General features: G+C 41.8%; 1 long non-coding RNA gene across 7 annotated transcripts; it reads right to left on the bottom strand.

The window, feature by feature from the left end:
• Nucleotides 1–226: 226 nt before the first annotated feature.
• On the bottom strand, nt 227–13,559 carry LOC115600743. 7 transcript variants are annotated; one of them, XR_003989129.1, is made up of 6 exons: nt 13,073–13,555; nt 8,743–9,188; nt 7,324–7,504; nt 6,689–6,883; nt 3,667–3,792; nt 227–415 (listed from the first exon to the last, which is right to left on the bottom strand). It is a non-coding gene; the product is annotated as an uncharacterized LOC115600743 (long non-coding RNA). The 7 variants fall into 7 exon arrangements; XR_003989128.1 differs by having other exon boundaries at nt 7,324–9,188; nt 13,073–13,559; XR_003989131.1 differs by lacking the exon at nt 8,743–9,188 and having other exon boundaries at nt 13,073–13,552.
• Nucleotides 13,560–13,842: the final 283 nt, after the last annotated feature.

The following is a 13,842-nucleotide window of genomic DNA, read 5'->3' as shown; positions in this document are numbered from 1 at the left end:
AAAGACCTTGATTTATAATGATGGAAACTGAATCTGGTGTACACTGGAAAGTCTTAATATGCAGAAAAACATGAACATTTTTTGGCACTTTCTGCTGGCACAGAAACCCAATAAAGTAGGCCACCAGGAAAATAAGGAGTAAACTCTTTGTTCTGAACTGAAGACGCAAAAGGGACAGCAGGAAAAAAGCTTGGAGTTAATAAAACAGGAACTCTTCAGACTCTGATCCTGCCAAGGTCTTTCTTTAATTGCATGTGGGTAACAAGAGACACAGTATCCTACCAGATGACTCATTTACAGGTAGATAATGTCTTGACCACAAACGCTGGAGTTCCTGCCACCTGGGATTCTTCAGAAACACGTCCCCTTTTTGTGTTCAGCACACACAGAGCTCACCAGCCATTTGTTCTGGACACTGTAAATAAAAAACATCAAGTTACATAAAAGGAGGAGCTCACCAGTCACTAAAACACAGCCAGGCAGCATTAGGTGACCCCTCTAGACAGCTCTTCTTAATGTTTTTCTCATGGTGGCTCCTCACTCAGAGAAATTTCCCTCCTAACAAGTGGCTTCACTCTGGCTTCCAAGGCATCTTTCAGGTGCTCAGCCCGCCTTCTCTGCCTCATGTGACAGTGAAGTTTCCGATTACTGTGCATACCGACTGTACCGGATTGCAGTTTACATACACAAAGTGTGACAAAAGTGCATATGCTAGTGAATTACCTTCAGCAGTCTTTGGGGAAAGCAAGCAGAGTCCTCTACTGCTTTGTAGTAAATGCATTTACTACAGGATGCAAGTTTTACACAAACAGGATCTCACTGTACCTTGCCTTAGAACTTCAAAAGTGGCTGACAAGCAATCCAATGAGAACTCCCACATTTTCTTACAACTGTACTAGTGAAGCTGCAAAACTCCCCTGCTTTGTCATCATAGGTCTCACACGTCAGCAAAGTGAAAAGATTCTCCATTCTGCTGTTTTGTCCTTATTTGTGCTCATCTTCTTCAGCCCTCATGGCCAAGACATGTTTTAAGTAACTGAGCTGGCAGATTTCCTGCCCACCACCCAGCGCTGTTGTCTGGAATTAATTTCTAAAGCAGGTTTTAAATCTTTCAGTTGTTTTGAAGACAAATTGGTATGTGAACAGCTGTACTGGGTGATAAATTCTTTTAGCATGGAAGGTATTTTCCAGGCTTTTTCACAGAAGAATTTAATTTACCAAGAAAATCAGTTGTTCAAATCACAGAAGTTAATGTTTAAACAGCTAAAAAAGAAAAAAAAAAAAGAAGCTTATTTAAAAATATTAAAAAATCCTTGCTGCTCTTTCTGGTTATTTAGGATACCCATTGTTTGTTCTCCTGAACGTTTACAGTGACAGAAAGGAAGAAAGGGACACCCCCCGCACCCCCCAAAAAATCGTAACTTTCCCAAAGATACTGGCAATTCATACAGAACAGCATAATTAGCCTCCCCACCTACATTTTGCTGGTTCTATTTAATCTTCTCTTAACTTTGGAATGAAAAACCTCTTCCCAAACAAAGTCTTTGCCATCACTGATCTAATGGACATAGCACGGAGCTGTCATGGTTTATTAGGAAGAAAACAATTGTGGAAACATGATTATGTATCTATCTGTTGCATCTCTGCTGTTGGCAGTGTCAGGTTTACAGCTGGATGTAAAAGACTCTCGATGATCTCAAGGGTCTTTTACAACCTAAATGATTCTGTGATCTCACATATAACAACACCCTGTTGCATACCTGTATTTCTACCAGACAGATGGGCTCCATAAGCCCGAGTTCTGCTGTTCAGAGGCATGCAGAACCCTCCTTGCAGCAGGAATGATTTGACCACCACCACGGTGAATAGCATCAGCGTGCAGAATGAGATCATGGGTTATCAAAACACTTTTCATGTTGTCCTCACACAGGACACGCTGCAGGAAAAATCAAAGGGGTGATACTCCTCAGGAGTTTCTGAGACACTTATCTTCACTTAGGGAGATCTTGGCCTGATTTAAGTCACTCCTGCAGATGCTGAGCACTTACATTTGGACCAAGGCGGTGTATGCTATACACACAGCAAAGTCCTTCCAGGAACAACAGCATCTGAGAACTCACACTTGGAACAAACATTGTAATACCGACTGTGCTGGCTGTGGCTGGGGTAGAGTTAATTTTCTTCACAGTAGCTAGGATAGTGCTACGTTTTGGATTTGTGCTGGAAACAGTATTGATAATTTTAGGGATGTTTTAGTTACTGCTGAGCAACACTTACACACAGCCAAGGCGTTTTTTGCTTCTCACCCCAGCAAGCAGGCTGGGGGTGCACAAGGAGCTGGGAAGGGACATGGACGGATAACTGACCCCAACTGACCAAAGGATATTCCAGACCATATTACATCTGCTCAGCATGTAAAGCTGGGGGAAGAAGAAAGAAGGGGGAAGATGCTGAGAGTGATGGTGTTTGTCTTCCCAAGCCACTATTACTTGTGATAGAGCCCTGCTGTCCTGGGGATGGCTGAAGACCTACCTGACCATGGGAAGCGGTGAATGAATTCCTTGGTTTGCTTTGCTTGTGTGCATGGCTTTTGCTTTCCCTATGAAAGTGTCTTTATCTCAACCCATGAGTTTTTCTCACTTTTCTGATTTTCTCTCACATCCCCCCACGGGAGAGTGGGTGAATGGCCCCATACCACCACAGACAACACTATGTTCATTACAGAGGTTGAGCGACATGTTGTTCAGTGTGGACATATTCCAACCAGCCCGCTACCCTGCTCTTACCAGTTATCAACAGTTTCTAAAGGCTTCACATGAATGCTGCTCAGATGTGTTTCGGTAACACACGATACAAGTACAACACACAGAACTACACTTGCCTCTTTTGTAACCTACTGGAAACAAGCAACAGCTGTGCCTTTGATTTCACTTGGATACTGGATACCTTCCGTGATGTCAACTAGGATATCTGGACCAGTACCATTGAGCCCAAAGCACCGAATCTGACACATCTGAGACACATCCCACTTGTATTTCTCTGCCAGGTAATGGACACACTGCTCCAGTTCTTGACAGGAACCGACTTCCCCTTTGCCTACATCCTCTGCCATGCCATCAGGAAAGGGTCAAGCCTTTGTATGTAGCCTTTGTGTTGGGAAATTTGGATGAGCACTCCTGGCTTGACTCAGCACCAACAGCCACATAAGACACAACAGGGTCTCATTTCTGTCAAGTAGATCAAAGACAATAACATCCCAAGCACAAAGCTGATCACTTCCACATACCAATCAAATGCCATTCAATAAACTGCAGCTTCTCCTCCTAAGGCAGTGTGTTAATGCCAGGTTCACTGAGTCATCCAGGCATGCTCTGCTAGCTTCATTAAGAGAAACAACAATTGCAACAACACGTCTGTGGTTACCACCATTGTTCAACCTACTTTTCCTGTTCACTGGATTTTCTTCACATCTCTGTCTTAATTCTAAGGTCTTTGAAAGTAATAATAAAAGATTTATTATTTAATTGGTTGGACTCCTAAAAAGTTTCAAACTGCTTTAAGGAAGATGCTCTAAGGAAAGCAACAACAGCAGATTAAGATGATATTTTCAAAGGTTAATACTTAGTCATATTCTATACACTATGGTCCACAAAAATCCTTGAATACCTTCACTGGAATAAGTGAAGGAATAAATCTGGAAGTATGATCTTCTTCCAGATCCTTAAGGCAGATTTCTGGATGCAGAGGCCCTGCTCCCGCAACGATGTGTTCACGAGACTCTTCAATACTGCACTAGAAGAGGAAATAGTAGGGAGTAAACCTTTTAAGAATTTATTAACAGAAACATACACAGACTAAATCAGAAAAATGTCAGATCCCAAAAGTGCTCAGTATTCAAGTATTCAAAATTTAACGAAGTATCAACTCTACATGGTTTCCAGGAGTGCTCCAGAAGGAATCTCCTCACCAACAAAACTGGCTGCTCTCATACTAAACAGTTCCTGTGCTACTATTTGAGCATTAAAAAAAGCGTAAGTACTGCTCAAAAGCCCAGTGCCAGCTGCTGCAGAGTTTGTGTTTTTCCTCAAGATCTTCCTATTCAAACATCAGAATGTTTCTAAAAAAAAAGAGGATGAGCAACTGTTCTTGAATACTTGTTTTATCCCCAGTACTTCCAAAATGCTAAGCCTTTTCACACAAAGCAAAATTGACTATTATTGTCCTATAATCCCTCTGGACTACTGATTTTATTGAACAGGAAGAGAAGACTTTTACAAAGAAACAGAATCTTCATTTCATTAGGATTCCAAAAACTAAACGCAAGTATTTGCTTTTGCATGTATTGCTCTTCAAAAGAAATACTCTATTTCCATCTACCTTTGAACGGGTTTTAGGTAAAGATCTTCTTTCCTGCCAGGTGTGTAATCTGGTCCCATGATTTGAACTTTCTGTTCAGTAGAAATGATACCAGAGAAGATTCATCCAAAGGCACCCCTTGGCAGATGTGGGGATCATTTTGGAAATACACATCATCAGAGGGCCTTTGGGATCAGTTTTTGACACCTGCTATACAATATGTATCTATCTGCATCAGACATATTTTCTGTGAGACTTCAAAACTTAGAACTATATACATATTATTCCTAAACTCAGTGAAACTTATTAACAGCTCCTCTCTAAGTTAGTAAAGGACAAATGTGTGTGGACAGATGTATTACAGCTATGGTTGTTATCAATGATTCATTGTTACGGTAATGAATCATCACCACTGTTCTTTCTTTCAATACTGAGACCTCTGTTCTAGTACTTATTCCCTGCTTCCCCAAGCTCCTCTTCTGGTAGCATCCATGGTATCATTACATCTCTCCTAATATGACCTAGCCCCAGGAAAAGTTTTGAACAGGGGGATTTAAAGATCCCCTGTAATCCATTAGAATCCAGAACACAAAATACAGCGCTAGAAGCATTTTGTGTCCTCAGCAATCATATGGATGACATGGTCAGAAGCAGGATCTCTAACCAGAAGTCCTGTTCTGGTTTTGCCATAAAAAGCTATCAGTTTATTAGAGGACTAAACACATGTGCCATCACACATCAGCTTGTCTTCCGCCAATACTGGACTTGAAAATTACTTCAAATATGATTTGTTTATTTCAACATTTGTGGATTTCTGAAGGAAGTGACAAATCTACACAAATAAAAAAAAAAAGCAGATCCTCTTGAAAATACTCAAGTTGATTTTATTACAGATGATCAGAGTACAGATGAATTCTTCAAAATTTAGCTCCTCCCTATCAATATCAGACTAACAAACAGCCCTGTATCAGATTCAGCTACTTGCTCTTTACCTAATCATGATCTCAGCCACACCTACTGGTTTTAAATTCACAGAAGGGAGATCGAGATGAGATCTTAGGCAGTTCTTCTTCCCTGTGAGGGTGCTGAGGCGCTGGCACAGGGTGCCCAAAGAAGCTGTGGCTGCCCCATCCCTGGTAGTGTTCAAGTGGACGGGGCTTAGAGCAACCTGCTCTAGTGGAAGGTGTCCCTGCCCATGGCAGGGGGTTGGAACTGGATGAGCTTTAAGATTCCTTCCAACACAAACCAGTCTGGGATTCTATGAGTCTACAATATTGACTGAAATGTTAAGAGAACTTTCTCTGGAAATCAAAATCTAGTTGGCTCATTCCTGCCACACAGATAAATCTGCTCTGATTTAAGAATGGATTAGAATTGGAATACAATCCTAGCTGAGAGTCCTTTGTTTCAGTAACTAGATTAAGCGGCAGATAATTTTAGCCATAAAACAAGCTGGTGCAGGATGACCACGTTTAAACAAAGTGTCTGAAATCTCTGATGAGAAGTTTTGCCTGGTAACTATTTGGTGTAAAAATTAGTATCTGAAGCTGCTTGATTCTGACAATTTCTTAGTCTAACAGCTGGACCACCAGCAGAAGACTTGCAGTTGACTTTGTTTTAATCTACAATTCTCACTGGCCATATAGGAAATAGTATTTGTCTTTCTATTTTAAAACCATCCTTTCAGAGATATCATAGAATCATAGAATGGTTTGGGTTGGAAAAGACCAAATCTTGGAAAAATTACCTGGTTCTAACCCCTCTATCATGTGCATATCCAGCATATTATGACATAATTACTGGTAGAGTAAGAGAGACCTACATCTTCAGATCAGAAAAAAACAAATTAAATGTCTTACCAGCCAGGAATAGCAGAAAGGCCATGTTTCTTGTCATGTAAGTGACAGAAGCAGCAAAGCCAGGCACAGAAAACTAATCTTCTGGCTTTTAATCCTTTGCCTTGAACTTCAAGTCATTGCTTCCATTCAGCAGTTTGCCCCAGGCAAATGACTGACATTTGATGTTTGAATGACACTGAGCAATAGCTTCAGGTTACATGTTTTGTTACCAAGAAAGTACCATTACAGGATGTTCTGCTTTATGAATTCTCTCTCCTAGTTGCTTTTGCTGCCCTATTACTTGGTCTGAAATAATATCCCCAAAAGAAAAGGACTGAAACATTGGGGGTGGAAGGGGACTGAAGAACAGGTCCTTGACAGAGATCTGAACTGGCATAAATGTTTGCAATTGTTTAATATCAAGACTGGTATTCTCCAAAATAGAACTTCAACCACAGCAAAGTTTTAGTTTTCTTTACCATAAGATTACTCACTGGTCTAGTTTCACCCTCTCTGTAGGTGGAAATGATGACCCTGACAATTTCCACAGCACACTGAAATATCTGCTAAAGTTCCTCAGGCTCCAGCTGCAATTCAAGGAAACCATGATCCATTTTGTTCACCATCAGTACTGGTTTGATACATGCTGCAATAGCCTCTGCAGAACAGCCTCTGCCTGTACACAAACCCTTAAAAAAATAAATAAGCACAATTAAAACATTCATTATATATATGGCCAAGATCTCACTGTACTTTGTATAGTAGTGATGGGGAAGCTCACACTGGGAACATGGTGGTAGTCTCAGTGCTCCCTGAAACTGTTGTTACACAGTTGGTTGTACCGCTCCATTTTCTAACTGAAAGATGGGAAGAATGACAGGCAGCTCCAGTCCCTAGGATTTTACTGAAATGCAGTTACTCTGCATTCAACCCACAAGCAGGATAGGCAGTGGATATAATCCTTGAAGATACAGGAAAGGTCATGGGCTAAGACTGCAAATCAGAATTCGTACCATTAGACGTTAAACTTTCAGAGAAAGAAGCTTCTTCCATCACTCATGATTATTATTTTTTTGTTTAAGAGGAAGGAAATACACTGAGGCCTTTCTAATTAGCAGAGCATGCTTACCTGAAACACAGTCAGCCACATCAAGGACATCATTAGTGACACGGAAAGCCGCTGTAACTTCAGAGGAAAAACAAACATGTCCAGGGGAGCCAATTAAGTTAATGAGATAACATGAACCATCCTACACTGTTTGATGAAGGCCAAGTTGTTGTCTAAGAGTTCATAATACAAAGAAATCGCCCTGTAAGAGAAGACAATTAATTTTAATAATTTAATAAGGTTTCTTAATCTGCTGATTTTAAAATCTGCACTGGTCAGACAAACAAACCTGTTCTGTTATAGTCCCAGTATTTCCTGATGTATTTAAAGGACTAACCACAGGACTTCAATAATTCCATTTCTAAAGTTTTTAGCATCTAAAATTCTGCTTTGCGTTTAATTAGGTTTTATTCTTACTCAAAATCAGCACCTCAAGATAGTAGTCACAGCATAATATCACTGTCAGACACTTGTAAAGTCACGCTCACAACCACTTCACAACTTCTTAACTTTGCAGTTGCAGACTTCAGAGTTCATAACAACAGAACAGAGCCCACTGCAGGGGCCTGGAGGAACAGGGTATTAGCCTGTAAGCAACCCAATAAAATAAAATAAAAATAAGAAAGGTTACTACTAAGAAACTTTCTGAAAGCATCGTTCTCCGTAGTTAGAAGCAGGTAAGAAGGGTTGCTAGGTATCACTTAAAAGCTCTACTCCAATAGTGCCCAGATTGCACTCCAAAGACTTCTGTTCTGTAATGCACAGCTGGATTCACATGTCAACTTAAAAAAGACCTGATGAGATGCAAGGCTTTGAGCAAACCATTTTTTTGTCTTCACATTAAAAAGAAACAAACAAAGAAATTCTTACGTAGACTTGATTGTGATATATCTTTCTTGCTCATTTTTCTTTGTGTCTGTGAATCGTGTTTCTTTGGCTCTGACTGATGCAATGGTGCCTGCTTTACGCACCAAGGAGTCTGTCGAGGTTGATCTGCCACAATCAGCATGAGCAACCACAGACATATTCCTAATCTTGGCCTTCTTATCCAGGGTTGCTACCATCTGGTCTACTGCAAAACTCACCTGGATGTGGCAGGACAAAACCCAACAAAATCAGCTATTGTTTCTTTTTAAAATCTACAAATGTTTATGTGAAATTTTAAACTTTTACTATTTGTTATTAAATTCACAATCCAAAGAAGAAATGAAGTTACTCATACTTTTAAGCTTACTATTATAAATAGCTGTTCACATTTTTGGCATGTTTTTGTAAGTACGAAGTGTGGAGGCATAACTTAAAACACAGCTCAGATTTTGTATCACAAAATGTCAACCACCACAAAACTGAAGAATCCACCTGCGGAGAGAGAACAGCTCATCCCTGCCAAATGGTAACACAACTGCAAGCTGCAGCTCTCGTCAGAGCTTCTGCACACACCTGCCCTCCATCTCCCATGGTTTTCCAGGTGAGCCACTCTTCCTGGTTTCAGCAAGAGGCTGGGTCTTCTCCTTCTGTAGCCAATACACTCTGGAAACTGGAGTCAAAAACCTCTAAGACTTCAATTAGCCAAGTGCAAAATTTGTAGAGCTCCTCTCACAAATGATAACCCAGAACGAACTTTTTCTTATTTCTGTAATTGTTCCACCTCTGGTTAAGAAAAATTCCCCTCCTTCAATTTGCAGCGAAAGAACATCTTGACCATCAGAAGCACTGGTAATTATCTATTAAGCACAATGACAATTTAGCAAAGATGAGATCGTACTAATCTCGGCCTCATTCTGTAATGAGCCACCTGCAGGTCACAGGAGTACAGTTAATGTGGTTGTTCTTGCAAATCCCTTTAATGCATGAAGTTCTTCATAGGGACATGGAAAAAGACAGAACTGGGGGGAGAAAATTATGAGGAAAGTTAAATAAACAAACCCAAATGTCATATGCCACATCGGTCGTTTATAGTAATTGCTTGAGTAAGAAATATGTACCATGAGAAAGACTTCAATAGGCTCATCTGTGTTGGAGTTGCAACTGATAAGAGAAATAATACCAACAAAGGTTTCTAACACAGTCTGGGTCTCATTAAGTGCATCTGAACACAGAGAACCTGTCTTCTTGCAAGGATGTTAATTAAAAAAACCCCAAAAAAGTCCCAACAATCCAGCCCCACTCAAAATATATGTAGGAGACAAAAGAAGTTTGGTTTGGTTTTTTTTTACATGAACAGATGTACTTCTGCATATATCATACTACTACATAATCTCATACTAACTTTGGATCTTCGGTTCAACTTTTTCATTATATGTTTTCTCAAGAAAATGGTTCTTGTTAAGAAAAGGAATACTTACATTAAAATTACATTAAGATAGCCAAGTTCCTTTTAGAGGTGAGAAATATCCAAAATAAGCAGCAGCCTGGCCTCTTCCCCCAAAAAATGTATTATTTGCTTGCTCTTCCCTACATTTACAGTTTCTTTCCTATCTCCAAGTCTGCAACTGAGAAACAACCAACCCACCCCCATCTTTTTTCTGCTAAAGAAAATTTAGTACAAATAAAATTTTTAAGAGTATGCTTATCTGCCTCAAATGAAGGAAATTCATTTCTGGTTTTAGTCCGCCAGGTTATACTTCAGTTTAATAAAAGCCACTGATATTTCTTTTTCTAGAATCTTCAGGTGTGTCCTGGCATCCAAAGTCTCACTCAGCAAAATTTACATATTTATCCTGATACCTGGAAGTATTTCTTTCTTTTCCTTTCTTCTCTTTCTTTTCTATTTAGAGAAAACAGCACCACTACTTTTCTACTTTTATCATCTTTCCTGTTTTAAATTGTGCTGTGCTAAAAAACCCCAGTATTCTTAGTGAGAATTTAGTGCTAGAGCTGTGCTATACACATTTATTTCATATTGTAAATAAACACTTCAGTATGACAAGTATACCTATGTATACCTCCTCTTTGTATTTGCTAACAATATACTTAATGGATCAAGTGAAATTTACTTTTGATAAATATTTAACTAGCATAGATACCACATTTTTAACTGAAACCTGTATTTTTTTCAGTCTCCCAACACATTTTTATACACAGCCTACACTGTAGCTTTCTTTTGGGGCATGGAGCAGAGATGACCAAAAGGGTTTATTTCTTTCTCACAGTTTAAGCAGAGGCCTCCTACGCATGTCCATGTATGTTAATTCTAGAGGTAAACATCACGCACATGTTCCTCCAATAGAACTGGATGTTCTCCTACAGACCATTTAAGCAATTAATATAATCTGAGAAAGGATGGTATTGGGTTTGTAAAACCTTGAATTGTGTCTAAAAATAATGGAGCTTTACTCTCCATCTGGATTAATTCTGTCTCAATGTTACAAAAGTAGAATGAAAAGACATACACGGAGGTTCTGTAACACAAGACATGGATGTAAAATGTTAGTTTGATGGGTTTAGTTTAAGCTCGGTGTTCCAAGAAGTCATTAAATTACTACATCGTGGTGAGGCTGGAGCAACTTGGGTTTGAGATGGAAAAGAATCACTAAGTCATGGTGATGGGAAGGAGAAACTAGAAGTACAAGAGCAGGGTCAGGCAGTGCTGGGTGTTGAGGAGAAGGACGAGGGGGATCTACAAGCAAGTTTAAGGGGTTAGATGGACTGTGGGACCCAAAGCTCCACAGTATTACACCTCAACAGAAATCACCACAGTCAAGAAGGTAAAGAGGCAGGCCTCCACAGGTGACCTCAAAGCTTCGGCTGGTAAGTCTCATGGTAAGCCAATGCCAACAACATGAACTTATTTTTATTTCAAACTTTCCACTGTTTTCCTCAACCACAAAACTGCATCCCTTCCCAGAAATTGAAGGTCTGGTGTCTTAGATACTACTGCATTAGTACTTTTGTCCAGGCCTATGACAATATAACATACCTGGGCATGAAGCTTTCAGCCTGTAAGAAGTTAATACTGGGAACCATGTTTAGGTAAGTGGCACTCCTTTATTATTTCTTGGTTCACTCCTTGGCCCAAATGAATATTTTTAAGAGATAGCTCACTTTCAATGTCATATCACAGCAGCTGTTCTTGTTAATATAACTGGGTGAACCTTTCTTAAGTTTCTGCTAATTAGCTTGTTAATAAAATATTCTATATTAGAAAAGATAAAGAGCTCAATTCGAGCATTAATATTAACGTCTTACCAGACCTTCTGGCAGGAACTTTGGGATTATGTATTAATAAATGCTATCCACTTCCAAACATTTTACTTACCACTTCATTTACATAAATGCCAAACCAGAGTTTACCATATGTGCTGTTCTACACGAGAGAGAGGCACTGGCATCACCCTTTTTTGGGTCATAAATGCAACTGAAAACACAAAACCCAATTAAAAATTAATAGCTATTTTAATCTTAAATGTTTTCCATTAAAGAGCTGTTGGAGAGTTTCTGTTCAGCTGTGACAGACAGCAACCAGATCGAAGTTATTTTGCTGTGAAATCCTTGCTAAAGGGCTAAGCTCTTCTGTGTGCAATAGCAAGAAGAGGGAAATGAAAGCACTGTTTTTAGAAGGTAGAAACTTCACTGCTTTATGATGAACAGAACATGACTTCTGCCTAAAACCTCAAGTTTCATGGCGACTACAACCTGAAAATGACTTTGCTCTTTTTGATTACTGCATTACATCCTTTAGGTAGCCCATACTGTGTTGCTTATCCCTGGCTATCAGTAGCAACTCCAGAGTAGACTGCCTTCCTCTCCTGCACGGCATCTCTTTCTCTTAAAGATGTTCAAATTCTTATTGTAATGAACCATTACACAGCTTCGATTCAGAAACACATATTCTAAAAACAAAGAAAAATGAAACAGTAATACTTATACAATGAAAGATTACAAGAACTAAAACAAAAGAGGAAAGAGTTCCAATAGCGTTGATTATCAAGAAGTGCAAAGATGTACAAGCATCTGTTTATCACAGCAGCAGGGTGGTAAATTCGGATTCACCAGAAAAAAAAGGCTCAAACCAGGCGAAACGCATGAAACTCATCATCAGAACCATGGTGATTTAAAAAAATGGGGTAGGCTTGCTACGGGGAAAAATACATTAAAAACCAAAACAACCCACCCTGCAGTCTTTCTAAAAAAGACTCATTTCTGTGAGAAAATCTGACTCAGGTCAGACCATTCTACCTCGAGATAAGTGCAGTGTAATACATGTATTCACACATGCTTAAGCAACCTGCTCTAGTGGAAGGTGTCCCTGCCCGTGGCAGGGGGTTGGAACTGGATGAGCTGTAAGGTCCCTTTCAACCCACTCTGTAACTCTATGATATGCATGGCCTTTCCACAGCCCTCCTACCGTTGTAAACGTTATAAAGCTGTACCTTCTAACAAAAGAACATGAGTGGGATAAGAACAAATAAATAATCTCAGCGGTCCCATAACACGGTCAGGGCCACCTCAGCGCTACCGCCCGCACCCCTGTCAGCACCGCGAGAGGGCGGGAACCGTCTTCCCCCGCTCCTGGGCCACCCCCCGCGGCTGAGGGGGAAGGAAGAACTCCTGACACGTACCGTGCTTTGGCGAGGGTCAAGCGGGGTTGCTCTGACCCGCCGCCCCCTTCCCAGCCTGCTGCGCCTCACAGGCTGCGCTGGGACAGGCGCAGCGGGGAACATGGCGGCCGCGCTCCCCCCACCCTCCCCGGCCCTGGCAGAGCGCGACAGCTTCGGAGCACCGCTGCGAGCGGTGTCTTGGCCTCCCCCCCGCGGGAGCTCTCACTCACCATCGCGGCGGATGGCTCCGGTTCCTACCTGCCGCCGCCACCTTAGCCAGGAGGCGGGAACGAGCCCCACCATCCCGCTCCCCTCGCCGAGCGCTCCACAGCTTAGGGTGTGCAGAAGGGCGAGCGCTCTCCCCTCACGGGTCCTTGCCCCGCTCGGCTGCCGCCTGCTCCCGCTGTGACCTTCCCCGGAGGTGAGCTGCCCGCTCCGGCTGCGAGCCTCCAGGCCGCTCCTTCCCAACGGCGTCCCTTTGCCCCTAACGCCGCCATGACCCCCGAAGGTCTCCCGCTCCCTCAGACGCGGGGCGGCTCCCGGGGTACCGTGAGGGGACGGGGCGGCGGTGACAGAGCCGCCACCACAGGGCTTATGGCGGCCCGGGGCTCGTTGGAAGCCCGGTGACTGTGGGGGGGTGGAGGAAAGCCCCGACTGCCACCATCGCTCTAGTTCGTTCGGGCTCTTGTCAGCTCTCGGGTAAACGTTAGGTGGAGCCCCGTCCCTTCCCTCAGCCAAGGCGGCTATGGTGTTTCTCGGCTCGGCCGCCGCGGTGGGTTTTCCCTCCCCGGATGTTTAGTGTCGGAGGGGCAGGTTTGATTGTCTTGCTTTGAACAGGCTTCGGTGCCATAACCCCTCATTAGTCACTTTTGAAAATAGGTTAAATGACTGATGGGTTCCCCGCTGAAACGTGAAGGTGACATCGCGTGCCTTTAAAAATAACTTCCTGTCATGGAAGACACCGAGGTAATAACAGCGCTTCACGTTTTTAATCCAGACG

The sequence above is a fragment of the Strigops habroptila genome, chromosome Z (genome assembly GCF_004027225.2).
Source record: "Strigops habroptila isolate Jane chromosome Z, bStrHab1.2.pri, whole genome shotgun sequence".
NCBI lineage: Eukaryota > Metazoa > Chordata > Aves > Psittaciformes > Psittacidae > Strigops > Strigops habroptila.
The sequence above is the reverse complement of the archived record's forward strand: the minus strand, read 5'-3'. Positions and strand labels throughout refer to the sequence as shown.